The following is a 14,366-nucleotide window of genomic DNA, read 5'->3' on the forward strand; positions in this document are numbered from 1 at the left end:
CCATTTAGTCAGCAGCAGCAGAAGTCCTGTGCCTGGACGCTCCAACAGCGGCCAGACACAAGCAGAAGCAGAAGCAGCAGCAGCACCACCTTTTGTTTTTTGGCTGCAGCAGCAGCAGCAGCAAGGCCCACAGGGCTGGCTAGCTGGCTAGCCAGCAAGCAGGTAGCAATGAAAGTAGGAATCTTTCTTTTTAACCCTGTAAGGGGGTGGTGCACTGTACCCGAAGATACTGCCATATCGGGTCAATGCATAGGGCGACGGAAGCAAGCTTCGAAATCGGCCCCCGTTCTCAAAAATCCATTTAATATATGGTCCCCAGATAGGGGACGTATCAGATATTAAACTGATAAGAACAGATACTACACTTGATCTTAGCCAAAAGGCCGAGAAGCGATAACCGTGAAAGGGGCGGGCCCAACAAGGTCCCCTTCATGGGCACTATCACTGCTTGCTGTCAGGGAGGCTGCCAGACAATTTTCCATGCACACTCTGGGCTGGGGGGCAGTCAACCACCAGTACACACAGCAGAACCTAAACCCATACCATTATTGCTAAGCAGCAAGACAGGGGCCCATTGCACTCCCACGGGGCCTTTTTAAATGCAATCCATAACCCGGATTTGCCAGGAACCCTTCTTACTCCTCCTACTTGCATGTGACACTGGGCTTAGGATCTGCATAGGAAACACACACACAAGCACACACCTACCTTTGTTGCCTGCAGATGCCTCCTTGGCTGTCCCCAAACGGTATCAAACCAACACCCACGGGAAGCTGTAAGCATAGAGGACATGCCTGCACCCCATTGGACTTACCTGTGTGGGTTAAACCCGGGTTATTTGACAACCTATGGCGGTGATGGTTCTGCTCAGGCAGAGCAGTGCTGATGCTCCTCATAAAGCTGTCGCTGCTGTGAAGGTTCTAGGTGACATCACAAATCCCTATGGTTACATACACAACAAAGCTGGGTTGTTGTTGTTTACACTCTGCAAGGCCTGTGGAAGTGAGTGACATCATAGCACTGTAGTTCTGAGGGTTCTAGATGGATGCAACAATCTCCTGTTGCTTCTATGAAGGCCATAATAGACGACATCACCAAACAGCTCCATAGTCACATACACAGCAAAGGAGAGATGTTGTTTACACCTAGTGATGTCAGTGGTATTGAGTGACATCACAGCACAGTGCTAAGGCTCCTGGGCCTGGACACAGCAGCGGCTGCAATATCTCAACGGAGAATACGTTTATATATATGTGTGTGTGTGCGCGTATATATATATATATATATATATATATATATATATATATATATTTCTCCGCCGAAATCACTTTTAAACCCATTTCCACCTTTTTTTCCCTTCTCTTCCTCTTACTTTTTTTTCACGTTTTTTTACGTTTTTCTCCTTTTCGCCTCTTTTCTGGGCGTATTATTCTTCTTTTTCTTCTTTTTTTTCGTCTAATGCATACCCCATCAGTGCAGCAATGCTTATTCAATACCGCCAGCAGATGGAGACACTGGGGGATAATTTTCTAAGGATTTATACTGATTTTTCCTGTCTGAATTTGTCGCACAGAAAGTTGCAGGCCAAATATGTGTGACATTTCTGCGACTTTAGCTTCTAGAGCATTTTTACAACATTATACATAGGTGCTGAATACATAAAAAGCGACTGTTCAGCGACAGACAAGTCGCATCGGCTGAAAGTAGGCCAGAATGTCAGTCCATGTTGGAGCAGGTTTAGATACAGTCTAAAGCATAGATCTCAAAGTCTGTGCACAGAATTTAGCAAGGGCCTCGCACCTTCTGATGCATCAGGTAGGTGCACAATAGCATAGCCTAACCCTCTGTACTTTGGTCTATATTGATGCGGGACATAGACAGCCAGCTGATGACCAATCCATTAGTGCAATGGATGGCTGGAAGCATTTGTCTTTGCCTTTGCAATACCACAGAAGCAATGCATGGTCAATGTACAGCAATGACACACCTGTGTGAACAGCCAGGAGACCCCCCCCCCCCATGTTATGTTACATAGTTACATAGTTAGTACGGTCGAAAAAAGACATATGTCCATCAAGTTCAACCAGGGAATTAAGGGGTAGGGGTGTGGCGCGATATTGGGGAAGGGATGAGATTTTATATTTCTTCATAAGCATTAATCTTATTTTGTCAATTAGGAACATTCAGCACCCACCCGCTATCAAGGCAGCTGCCTATCATGTCATGCCCTACCTGCACAGGTGTGCTGGCTACTCAAATGATCCAATTAAGGAGGCCATTTAGTCAGCAGCAGCAGAAGTCCTGTGCCTGGACGCTCCAACAGCGGCCAGACACAAGCAGAAGCAGAAGCAGCAGCAGCACCACCTTTTGTTTTTTGGCTGCAGCAGCAGCAGCAGCAAGGCCCACAGGGCTGGCTAGCTGGCTAGCCAGCAAGCAGGTAGCAATGAAAGTAGGAATCTTTCTTTTTAACCCTGTAAGGGGGTGGTGCACTGTACCCGAAGATACTGCCATATCGGGTCAATGCATAGGGCGACGGAAGCAAGCTTCGAAATCGGCCCCCGTTCTCAAAAATCCATTTAATATATGGTCCCCAGATAGGGGACGTATCAGATATTAAACTGATAAGAACAGATACTACACTTGATCTTAGCCAAAAGGCCGAGAAGCGATAACCGTGAAAGGGGCGGGCCCAACAAGGTCCCCTTCATGGGCACTATCACTGCTTGCTGTCAGGGAGGCTGCCAGACAATTTTCCATGCACACTCTGGGCTGGGGGGCAGTCAACCACCAGTACACACAGCAGAACCTAAACCCATACCATTATTGCTAAGCAGCAAGACAGGGGCCCATTGCACTCCCACGGGGCCTTTTTAAATGCAATCCATAACCCGGATTTGCCAGGAACCCTTCTTACTCCTCCTACTTGCATGTGACACTGGGCTTAGGATCTGCATAGGAAACACACACACAAGCACACACCTACCTTTGTTGCCTGCAGATGCCTCCTTGGCTGTCCCCAAACGGTATCAAACCAACACCCACGGGAAGCTGTAAGCATAGAGGACATGCCTGCACCCCATTGGACTTACCTGTGTGGGTTAAACCCGGGTTATTTGACAACCTATGGCGGTGATGGTTCTGCTCAGGCAGAGCAGTGCTGATGCTCCTCATAAAGCTGTCGCTGCTGTGAAGGTTCTAGGTGACATCACAAATCCCTATGGTTACATACACAACAAAGCTGGGTTGTTGTTGTTTACACTCTGCAAGGCCTGTGGAAGTGAGTGACATCATAGCACTGTAGTTCTGAGGGTTCTAGATGGATGCAACAATCTCCTGTTGCTTCTATGAAGGCCATAATAGACGACATCACCAAACAGCTCCATAGTCACATACACAGCAAAGGAGAGATGTTGTTTACACCTAGTGATGTCAGTGGTATTGAGTGACATCACAGCACAGTGCTAAGGCTCCTGGGCCTGGACACAGCAGCGGCTGCAATATCTCAACGGAGAATACGTTTATATATATGTGTGTGTGTGCGCGTATATATATATATATATATATATATATATATATATATATTTCTCCGCCGAAATCACTTTTAAACCCATTTCCACCTTTTTTTCCCTTCTCTTCCTCTTACTTTTTTTTCACGTTTTTTTACGTTTTTCTCCTTTTCGCCTCTTTTCTGGGCGTATTATTCTTCTTTTTCTTCTTTTTTTTCGTCTAATGCATACCCCATCAGTGCAGCAATGCTTATTCAATACCGCCAGCAGATGGAGACACTGGGGGATAATTTTCTAAGGATTTATACTGATTTTTCCTGTCTGAATTTGTCGCACAGAAAGTTGCAGGCCAAATATGTGTGACATTTCTGCGACTTTAGCTTCTAGAGCATTTTTACAACATTATACATAGGTGCTGAATACATAAAAAGCGACTGTTCAGCGACAGACAAGTCGCATCGGCTGAAAGTAGGCCAGAATGTCAGTCCATGTTGGAGCAGGTTTAGATACAGTCTAAAGCATAGATCTCAAAGTCTGTGCACAGAATTTAGCAAGGGCCTCGCACCTTCTGATGCATCAGGTAGGTGCACAATAGCATAGCCTAACCCTCTGTACTTTGGTCTATATTGATGCGGGACATAGACAGCCAGCTGATGACCAATCCATTAGTGCAATGGATGGCTGGAAGCATTTGTCTTTGCCTTTGCAATACCACAGAAGCAATGCATGGTCAATGTACAGCAATGACACACCTGTGTGAACAGCCAGGAGACCCCCCCCCCCCCATGTTATGTTACATAGTTACATAGTTAGTACGGTCGAAAAAAGACATATGTCCATCAAGTTCAACCAGGGAATTAAGGGGTAGGGGTGTGGCGCGATATTGGGGAAGGGATGAGATTTTATATTTCTTCATAAGCATTAATCTTATTTTGTCAATTAGGAACATTCAGCACCCACCCGCTATCAAGGCAGCTGCCTATCATGTCATGCCCTACCTGCACAGGTGTGCTGGCTACTCAAATGATCCAATTAAGGAGGCCATTTAGTCAGCAGCAGCAGAAGTCCTGTGCCTGGACGCTCCAACAGCGGCCAGACACAAGCAGAAGCAGAAGCAGCAGCAGCACCACCTTTTGTTTTTTGGCTGCAGCAGCAGCAGCAGCAAGGCCCACAGGGCTGGCTAGCTGGCTAGCCAGCAAGCAGGTAGCAATGAAAGTAGGAATCTTTCTTTTTAACCCTGTAAGGGGGTGGTGCACTGTACCCGAAGATACTGCCATATCGGGTCAATGCATAGGGCGACGGAAGCAAGCTTCGAAATCGGCCCCCGTTCTCAAAAATCCATTTAATATATGGTCCCCAGATAGGGGACGTATCAGATATTAAACTGATAAGAACAGATACTACACTTGATCTTAGCCAAAAGGCCGAGAAGCGATAACCGTGAAAGGGGCGGGCCCAACAAGGTCCCCTTCATGGGCACTATCACTGCTTGCTGTCAGGGAGGCTGCCAGACAATTTTCCATGCACACTCTGGGCTGGGGGGCAGTCAACCACCAGTACACACAGCAGAACCTAAACCCATACCATTATTGCTAAGCAGCAAGACAGGGGCCCATTGCACTCCCACGGGGCCTTTTTAAATGCAATCCATAACCCGGATTTGCCAGGAACCCTTCTTACTCCTCCTACTTGCATGTGACACTGGGCTTAGGATCTGCATAGGAAACACACACACAAGCACACACCTACCTTTGTTGCCTGCAGATGCCTCCTTGGCTGTCCCCAAACGGTATCAAACCAACACCCACGGGAAGCTGTAAGCATAGAGGACATGCCTGCACCCCATTGGACTTACCTGTGTGGGTTAAACCCGGGTTATTTGACAACCTATGGCGGTGATGGTTCTGCTCAGGCAGAGCAGTGCTGATGCTCCTCATAAAGCTGTCGCTGCTGTGAAGGTTCTAGGTGACATCACAAATCCCTATGGTTACATACACAACAAAGCTGGGTTGTTGTTGTTTACACTCTGCAAGGCCTGTGGAAGTGAGTGACATCATAGCACTGTAGTTCTGAGGGTTCTAGATGGATGCAACAATCTCCTGTTGCTTCTATGAAGGCCATAAAATACGACATCACCAAACAGCTCCATAGTCACATACACAGCAAAGGAGAGATGTTGTTTACACCTAGTGATGTCAGTGGTATTGAGTGACATCACAGCACAGTGCTAAGGCTCCTGGGCCTGGACACAGCAGCGGCTGCAATATCTCAACGGAGAATACGTTTATATATATGTGTGTGTGTGCGCGTATATATATATATATATATATATATATATATATATATATATATATATTTCTCCGCCGAAATCACTTTTAAACCCATTTCCACCTTTTTTTCCCTTCTCTTCCTCTTACTTTTTTTTCACGTTTTTTTACGTTTTTCTCCTTTTCGCCTCTTTTCTGGGCGTATTATTCTTCTTTTTCTTCTTTTTTTTCGTCTAATGCATACCCCATCAGTGCAGCAATGCTTATTCAATACCGCCAGCAGATGGAGACACTGGGGGATAATTTTCTAAGGATTTATACTGATTTTTCCTGTCTGAATTTGTCGCACAGAAAGTTGCAGGCCAAATATGTGTGACATTTCTGCGACTTTAGCTTCTAGAGCATTTTTACAACATTATACATAGGTGCTGAATACATAAAAAGCGACTGTTCAGCGACAGACAAGTCGCATCGGCTGAAAGTAGGCCAGAATGTCAGTCCATGTTGGAGCAGGTTTAGATACAGTCTAAAGCATAGATCTCAAAGTCTGTGCACAGAATTTAGCAAGGGCCTCGCACCTTCTGATGCATCAGGTAGGTGCACAATAGCATAGCCTAACCCTCTGTACTTTGGTCTATATTGATGCGGGACATAGACAGCCAGCTGATGACCAATCCATTAGTGCAATGGATGGCTGGAAGCATTTGTCTTTGCCTTTGCAATACCACAGAAGCAATGCATGGTCAATGTACAGCAATGACACACCTGTGTGAACAGCCAGGAGACCCCCCCCCCCCCATGTTATGTTACATAGTTACATAGTTAGTACGGTCGAAAAAAGACATATGTCCATCAAGTTCAACCAGGGAATTAAGGGGTAGGGGTGTGGCGCGATATTGGGGAAGGGATGAGATTTTATATTTCTTCATAAGCATTAATCTTATTTTGTCAATTAGGAACATTCAGCACCCACCCGCTATCAAGGCAGCTGCCTATCATGTCATGCCCTACCTGCACAGGTGTGCTGGCTACTCAAATGATCCAATTAAGGAGGCCATTTAGTCAGCAGCAGCAGAAGTCCTGTGCCTGGACGCTCCAACAGCGGCCAGACACAAGCAGAAGCAGAAGCAGCAGCAGCACCACCTTTTGTTTTTTGGCTGCAGCAGCAGCAGCAGCAAGGCCCACAGGGCTGGCTAGCTGGCTAGCCAGCAAGCAGGTAGCAATGAAAGTAGGAATCTTTCTTTTTAACCCTGTAAGGGGGTGGTGCACTGTACCCGAAGATACTGCCATATCGGGTCAATGCATAGGGCGACGGAAGCAAGCTTCGAAATCGGCCCCCGTTCTCAAAAATCCATTTAATATATGGTCCCCAGATAGGGGACGTATCAGATATTAAACTGATAAGAACAGATACTACACTTGATCTTAGCCAAAAGGCCGAGAAGCGATAACCGTGAAAGGGGCGGGCCCAACAAGGTCCCCTTCATGGGCACTATCACTGCTTGCTGTCAGGGAGGCTGCCAGACAATTTTCCATGCACACTCTGGGCTGGGGGGCAGTCAACCACCAGTACACACAGCAGAACCTAAACCCATACCATTATTGCTAAGCAGCAAGACAGGGGCCCATTGCACTCCCACGGGGCCTTTTTAAATGCAATCCATAACCCGGATTTGCCAGGAACCCTTCTTACTCCTCCTACTTGCATGTGACACTGGGCTTAGGATCTGCATAGGAAACACACACACAAGCACACACCTACCTTTGTTGCCTGCAGATGCCTCCTTGGCTGTCCCCAAACGGTATCAAACCAACACCCACGGGAAGCTGTAAGCATAGAGGACATGCCTGCACCCCATTGGACTTACCTGTGTGGGTTAAACCCGGGTTATTTGACAACCTATGGCGGTGATGGTTCTGCTCAGGCAGAGCAGTGCTGATGCTCCTCATAAAGCTGTCGCTGCTGTGAAGGTTCTAGGTGACATCACAAATCCCTATGGTTACATACACAACAAAGCTGGGTTGTTGTTGTTTACACTCTGCAAGGCCTGTGGAAGTGAGTGACATCATAGCACTGTAGTTCTGAGGGTTCTAGATGGATGCAACAATCTCCTGTTGCTTCTATGAAGGCCATAATAGACAACATCACCAAACAGCTCCATAGTCACATACACAGCAAAGGAGAGATGTTGTTTACACCTAGTGATGTCAGTGGTATTGAGTGACATCACAGCACAGTGCTAAGGCTCCTGGGCCTGGACACAGCAGCGGCTGCAATATCTCAACGGAGAATACGTTTATATATATGTGTGTGTGTGCGCGTATATATATATATATATATATATATATATATATATATATATATATATTTCTCCGCCGAAATCACTTTTAAACCCATTTCCACCTTTTTTTCCCTTCTCTTCCTCTTACTTTTTTTTCACGTTTTTTTACGTTTTTCTCCTTTTCGCCTCTTTTCTGGGCGTATTATTCTTCTTTTTCTTCTTTTTTTTCGTCTAATGCATACCCCATCAGTGCAGCAATGCTTATTCAATACCGCCAGCAGATGGAGACACTGGGGGATAATTTTCTAAGGATTTATACTGATTTTTCCTGTCTGAATTTGTCGCACAGAAAGTTGCAGGCCAAATATGTGTGACATTTCTGCGACTTTAGCTTCTAGAGCATTTTTACAACATTATACATAGGTGCTGAATACATAAAAAGCGACTGTTCAGCGACAGACAAGTCGCATCGGCTGAAAGTAGGCCAGAATGTCAGTCCATGTTGGAGCAGGTTTAGATACAGTCTAAAGCATAGATCTCAAAGTCTGTGCACAGAATTTAGCAAGGGCCTCGCACCTTCTGATGCATCAGGTAGGTGCACAATAGCATAGCCTAACCCTCTGTACTTTGGTCTATATTGATGCGGGACATAGACAGCCAGCTGATGACCAATCCATTAGTGCAATGGATGGCTGGAAGCATTTGTCTTTGCCTTTGCAATACCACAGAAGCAATGCATGGTCAATGTACAGCAATGACACACCTGTGTGAACAGCCAGGAGACCCCCCCCCCCCCATGTTATGTTACATAGTTACATAGTTAGTACGGTCGAAAAAAGACATATGTCCATCAAGTTCAACCAGGGAATTAAGGGGTAGGGGTGTGGCGCGATATTGGGGAAGGGATGAGATTTTATATTTCTTCATAAGCATTAATCTTATTTTGTCAATTAGGAACATTCAGCACCCACCCGCTATCAAGGCAGCTGCCTATCATGTCATGCCCTACCTGCACAGGTGTGCTGGCTACTCAAATGATCCAATTAAGGAGGCCATTTAGTCAGCAGCAGCAGAAGTCCTGTGCCTGGACGCTCCAACAGCGGCCAGACACAAGCAGAAGCAGCAGCAGCACCACCTTTTGTTTTTTGGCTGCAGCAGCAGCAGCAGCAAGGCCCACAGGGCTGGCTAGCTGGCTAGCCAGCAAGCAGGTAGCAATGAAAGTAGGAATCTTTCTTTTTAACCCTGTAAGGGGGTGGTGCACTGTACCCGAAGATACTGCCATATCGGGTCAATGCATAGGGCGACGGAAGCAAGCTTCGAAATCGGCCCCCGTTCTCAAAAATCCATTTAATATATGGTCCCCAGATAGGGGACGTATCAGATATTAAACTGATAAGAACAGATACTACACTTGATCTTAGCCAAAAGGCCGAGAAGCGATAACCGTGAAAGGGGCGGGCCCAACAAGGTCCCCTTCATGGGCACTATCACTGCTTGCTGTCAGGGAGGCTGCCAGACAATTTTCCATGCGCACTCTGGGCTGGGGGGCAGTCAACCACCAGTACACACAGCAGAACCTAAACCCATACCATTATTGCTAAGCAGCAAGACAGGGGCCCATTGCACTCCCACGGGGCCTTTTTAAATGCAATCCATAACCCGGATTTGCCAGGAACCCTTCTTACTCCTCCTACTTGCATGTGACACTGGGCTTAGGATCTGCATAGGAAACACACACACAAGCACACACCTACCTTTGTTGCCTGCAGATGCCTCCTTGGCTGTCCCCAAACGGTATCAAACCAACACCCACGGGAAGCTGTAAGCATAGAGGACATGCCTGCACCCCATTGGACTTACCTGTGTGGGTTAAACCCGGGTTATTTGACAACCTATGGCGGTGATGGTTCTGCTCAGGCAGAGCAGTGCTGATGCTCCTCATAAAGCTGTCGCTGCTGTGAAGGTTCTAGGTGACATCACAAATCCCTATGGTTACATACACAACAAAGCTGGGTTGTTGTTGTTTACACTCTGCAAGGCCTGTGGAAGTGAGTGACATCATAGCACTGTAGTTCTGAGGGTTCTAGATGGATGCAACAATCTCCTGTTGCTTCTATGAAGGCCATAATAGACGACATCACCAAACAGCTCCATAGTCACATACACAGCAAAGGAGAGATGTTGTTTACACCTAGTGATGTCAGTGGTATTGAGTGACATCACAGCACAGTGCTAAGGCTCCTGGGCCTGGACACAGCAGCGGCTGCAATATCTCAACGGAGAATACGTTTATATATATGTGTGTGTGTGCGCGTATATATATATATATATATATATATATATATTTCTCCGCCGAAATCACTTTTAAACCCATTTCCACCTTTTTTTCCCTTCTCTTCCTCTTACTTTTTTTTCACGTTTTTTTACGTTTTTCTCCTTTTCGCCTCTTTTCTGGGCGTATTATTCTTCTTTTTCTTCTTTTTTTTCGTCTAATGCATACCCCATCAGTGCAGCAATGCTTATTCAATACCGCCAGCAGATGGAGACACTGGGGGATAATTTTCTAAGGATTTATACTGATTTTTCCTGTCTGAATTTGTCGCACAGAAAGTTGCAGGCCAAATATGTGTGACATTTCTGCGACTTTAGCTTCTAGAGCATTTTTACAACATTATACATAGGTGCTGAATACATAAAAAGCGACTGTTCAGCGACAGACAAGTCGCATCGGCTGAAAGTAGGCCAGAATGTCAGTCCATGTTGGAGCAGGTTTAGATACAGTCTAAAGCATAGATCTCAAAGTCTGTGCACAGAATTTAGCAAGGGCCTCGCACCTTCTGATGCATCAGGTAGGTGCACAATAGCATAGCCTAACCCTCTGTACTTTGGTCTATATTGATGCGGGACATAGACAGCCAGCTGATGACCAATCCATTAGTGCAATGGATGGCTGGAAGCATTTGTCTTTGCCTTTGCAATACCACAGAAGCAATGCATGGTCAATGTACAGCAATGACACACCTGTGTGAACAGCCAGGAGACCCCCCCCCCCCCATGTTATGTTACATAGTTACATAGTTAGTACGGTCGAAAAAAGACATATGTCCATCAAGTTCAACCAGGGAATTAAGGGGTAGGGGTGTGGCGCGATATTGGGGAAGGGATGAGATTTTATATTTCTTCATAAGCATTAATCTTATTTTGTCAATTAGGAACATTCAGCACCCACCCGCTATCAAGGCAGCTGCCTATCATGTCATGCCCTACCTGCACAGGTGTGCTGGCTACTCAAATGATCCAATTAAGGAGGCCATTTAGTCAGCAGCAGCAGAAGTCCTGTGCCTGGACGCTCCAACAGCGGCCAGACACAAGCAGAAGCAGAAGCAGCAGCAGCACCACCTTTTGTTTTTTGGCTGCAGCAGCAGCAGCAGCAAGGCCCACAGGGCTGGCTAGCTGGCTAGCCAGCAAGCAGGTAGCAATGAAAGTAGGAATCTTTCTTTTTAACCCTGTAAGGGGGTGGTGCACTGTACCCGAAGATACTGCCATATCGGGTCAATGCATAGGGCGACGGAAGCAAGCTTCGAAATCGGCCCCCGTTCTCAAAAATCCATTTAATATATGGTCCCCAGATAGGGGACGTATCAGATATTAAACTGATAAGAACAGATACTACACTTGATCTTAGCCAAAAGGCCGAGAAGCGATAACCGTGAAAGGGGCGGGCCCAACAAGGTCCCCTTCATGGGCACTATCACTGCTTGCTGTCAGGGAGGCTGCCAGACAATTTTCCATGCACACTCTGGGCTGGGGGGCAGTCAACCACCAGTACACACAGCAGAACCTAAACCCATACCATTATTGCTAAGCAGCAAGACAGGGGCCCATTGCACTCCCACGGGGCCTTTTTAAATGCAATCCATAACCCGGATTTGCCAGGAACCCTTCTTACTCCTCCTACTTGCATGTGACACTGGGCTTAGGATCTGCATAGGAAACACACACACAAGCACACACCTACCTTTGTTGCCTGCAGATGCCTCCTTGGCTGTCCCCAAACGGTATCAAACCAACACCCACGGGAAGCTGTAAGCATAGAGGACATGCCTGCACCCCATTGGACTTACCTGTGTGGGTTAAACCCGGGTTATTTGACAACCTATGGCGGTGATGGTTCTGCTCAGGCAGAGCAGTGCTGATGCTCCTCATAAAGCTGTCGCTGCTGTGAAGGTTCTAGGTGACATCACAAATCCCTATGGTTACATACACAACAAAGCTGGGTTGTTGTTGTTTACACTCTGCAAGGCCTGTGGAAGTGAGTGACATCATAGCACTGTAGTTCTGAGGGTTCTAGATGGATGCAACAATCTCCTGTTGCTTCTATGAAGGCCATAATAGACAACATCACCAAACAGCTCCATAGTCACATACACAGCAAAGGAGAGATGTTGTTTACACCTAGTGATGTCAGTGGTATTGAGTGACATCACAGCACAGTGCTAAGGCTCCTGGGCCTGGACACAGCAGCGGCTGCAATATCTCAACGGAGAATACGTTTATATATATGTGTGTGTGTGCGCGTATATATATATATATATATATATATATATATATATATATATATATATATTTCTCCGCCGAAATCACTTTTAAACCCATTTCCACCTTTTTTTCCCTTCTCTTCCTCTTACTTTTTTTTCACGTTTTTTTACGTTTTTCTCCTTTTCGCCTCTTTTCTGGGCGTATTATTCTTCTTTTTCTTCTTTTTTTTCGTCTAATGCATACCCCATCAGTGCAGCAATGCTTATTCAATACCGCCAGCAGATGGAGACACTGGGGGATAATTTTCTAAGGATTTATACTGATTTTTCCTGTCTGAATTTGTCGCACAGAAAGTTGCAGGCCAAATATGTGTGACATTTCTGCGACTTTAGCTTCTAGAGCATTTTTACAACATTATACATAGGTGCTGAATACATAAAAAGCGACTGTTCAGCGACAGACAAGTCGCATCGGCTGAAAGTAGGCCAGAATGTCAGTCCATGTTGGAGCAGGTTTAGATACAGTCTAAAGCATAGATCTCAAAGTCTGTGCACAGAATTTAGCAAGGGCCTCGCACCTTCTGATGCATCAGGTAGGTGCACAATAGCATAGCCTAACCCTCTGTACTTTGGTCTATATTGATGCGGGACATAGACAGCCAGCTGATGACCAATCCATTAGTGCAATGGATGGCTGGAAGCATTTGTCTTTGCCTTTGCAATACCACAGAAGCAATGCATGGTCAATGTACAGCAATGACACACCTGTGTGAACAGCCAGGAGACCCCCCCCCCCCCCATGTTATGTTACATAGTTACATAGTTAGTACGGTCGAAAAAAGACATATGTCCATCAAGTTCAACCAGGGAATTAAGGGGTAGGGGTGTGGCGCGATATTGGGGAAGGGATGAGATTTTATATTTCTTCATAAGCATTAATCTTATTTTGTCAATTAGGAACATTCAGCACCCACCCGCTATCAAGGCAGCTGCCTATCATGTCATGCCCTACCTGCACAGGTGTGCTGGCTACTCAAATGATCCAATTAAGGAGGCCATTTAGTCAGCAGCAGCAGAAGTCCTGTGCCTGGACGCTCCAACAGCGGCCAGACACAAGCAGAAGCAGAAGCAGCAGCAGCACCACCTTTTGTTTTTTGGCTGCAGCAGCAGCAGCAGCAAGGCCCACAGGGCTGGCTAGCTGGCTAGCCAGCAAGCAGGTAGCAATGAAAGTAGGAATCTTTCTTTTTAACCCTGTAAGGGGGTGGTGCACTGTACCCGAAGATACTGCCATATCGGGTCAATGCATAGGGCGACGGAAGCAAGCTTCGAAATCGGCCCCCGTTCTCAAAAATCCATTTAATATATGGTCCCCAGATAGGGGACGTATCAGATATTAAACTGATAAGAACAGATACTACACTTGATCTTAGCCAAAAGGCCGAGAAGCGATAACCGTGAAAGGGGCGGGCCCAACAAGGTCCCCTTCATGGGCACTATCACTGCTTGCTGTCAGGGAGGCTGCCAGACAATTTTCCATGCACACTCTGGGCTGGGGGGCAGTCAACCACCAGTACACACAGCAGAACCTAAACCCATACCATTATTGCTAAGCAGCAAGACAGGGGCCCATTGCACTCCCACGGGGCCTTTTTAAATGCAATCCATAACCCGGATTTGCCAGGAACCCTTCTTACTCCTCCTACTTGCATGTGACACTGGGCTTAGGATCTGCATAGGAAACACACACACAAGCACACACCTACCTTTGTTGCC

At 46.4% G+C, this 14,366-nt stretch overlaps 7 non-coding genes across 7 annotated transcripts; all 7 read right to left on the bottom strand.

Annotated features, from left to right (window-relative positions):
- Positions 1 to 204: 204 nt before the first annotated feature.
- Positions 205 to 395, bottom strand: LOC130340695 (U2 spliceosomal RNA). The gene has a single exon (XR_008880768.1). It is a non-coding gene; the product is annotated as a U2 spliceosomal RNA (small nuclear RNA).
- Positions 396 to 2,479: 2,084 nt separating this feature from the next.
- On the bottom strand, positions 2,480 to 2,670 carry LOC130340749 (U2 spliceosomal RNA). The gene has a single exon (XR_008880808.1). It is a non-coding gene; the product is annotated as a U2 spliceosomal RNA (small nuclear RNA).
- Positions 2,671 to 4,751: 2,081 nt separating this feature from the next.
- LOC130340761 (U2 spliceosomal RNA) lies at positions 4,752 to 4,942 on the bottom strand. The gene has a single exon (XR_008880819.1). It is a non-coding gene; the product is annotated as a U2 spliceosomal RNA (small nuclear RNA).
- A 2,089-nt stretch (positions 4,943 to 7,031) lies between these two features.
- LOC130340773 (U2 spliceosomal RNA) lies at positions 7,032 to 7,222 on the bottom strand. The gene has a single exon (XR_008880830.1). It is a non-coding gene; the product is annotated as a U2 spliceosomal RNA (small nuclear RNA).
- Positions 7,223 to 9,305: 2,083 nt separating this feature from the next.
- On the bottom strand, positions 9,306 to 9,496 carry LOC130340785 (U2 spliceosomal RNA). The gene has a single exon (XR_008880841.1). It is a non-coding gene; the product is annotated as a U2 spliceosomal RNA (small nuclear RNA).
- Positions 9,497 to 11,569: 2,073 nt separating this feature from the next.
- Positions 11,570 to 11,760, bottom strand: LOC130340702 (U2 spliceosomal RNA). The gene has a single exon (XR_008880774.1). It is a non-coding gene; the product is annotated as a U2 spliceosomal RNA (small nuclear RNA).
- Positions 11,761 to 13,852: 2,092 nt separating this feature from the next.
- Positions 13,853 to 14,043, bottom strand: LOC130340714 (U2 spliceosomal RNA). Its single transcript, XR_008880785.1, has one exon. It is a non-coding gene; the product is annotated as a U2 spliceosomal RNA (small nuclear RNA).
- Between the last annotated feature and the right edge of the window lie 323 nt (positions 14,044 to 14,366).

Source organism: Hyla sarda, unplaced genomic scaffold (assembly GCF_029499605.1).
Source record: "Hyla sarda isolate aHylSar1 unplaced genomic scaffold, aHylSar1.hap1 scaffold_599, whole genome shotgun sequence".
Lineage (NCBI taxonomy): Eukaryota > Metazoa > Chordata > Amphibia > Anura > Hylidae > Hyla > Hyla sarda.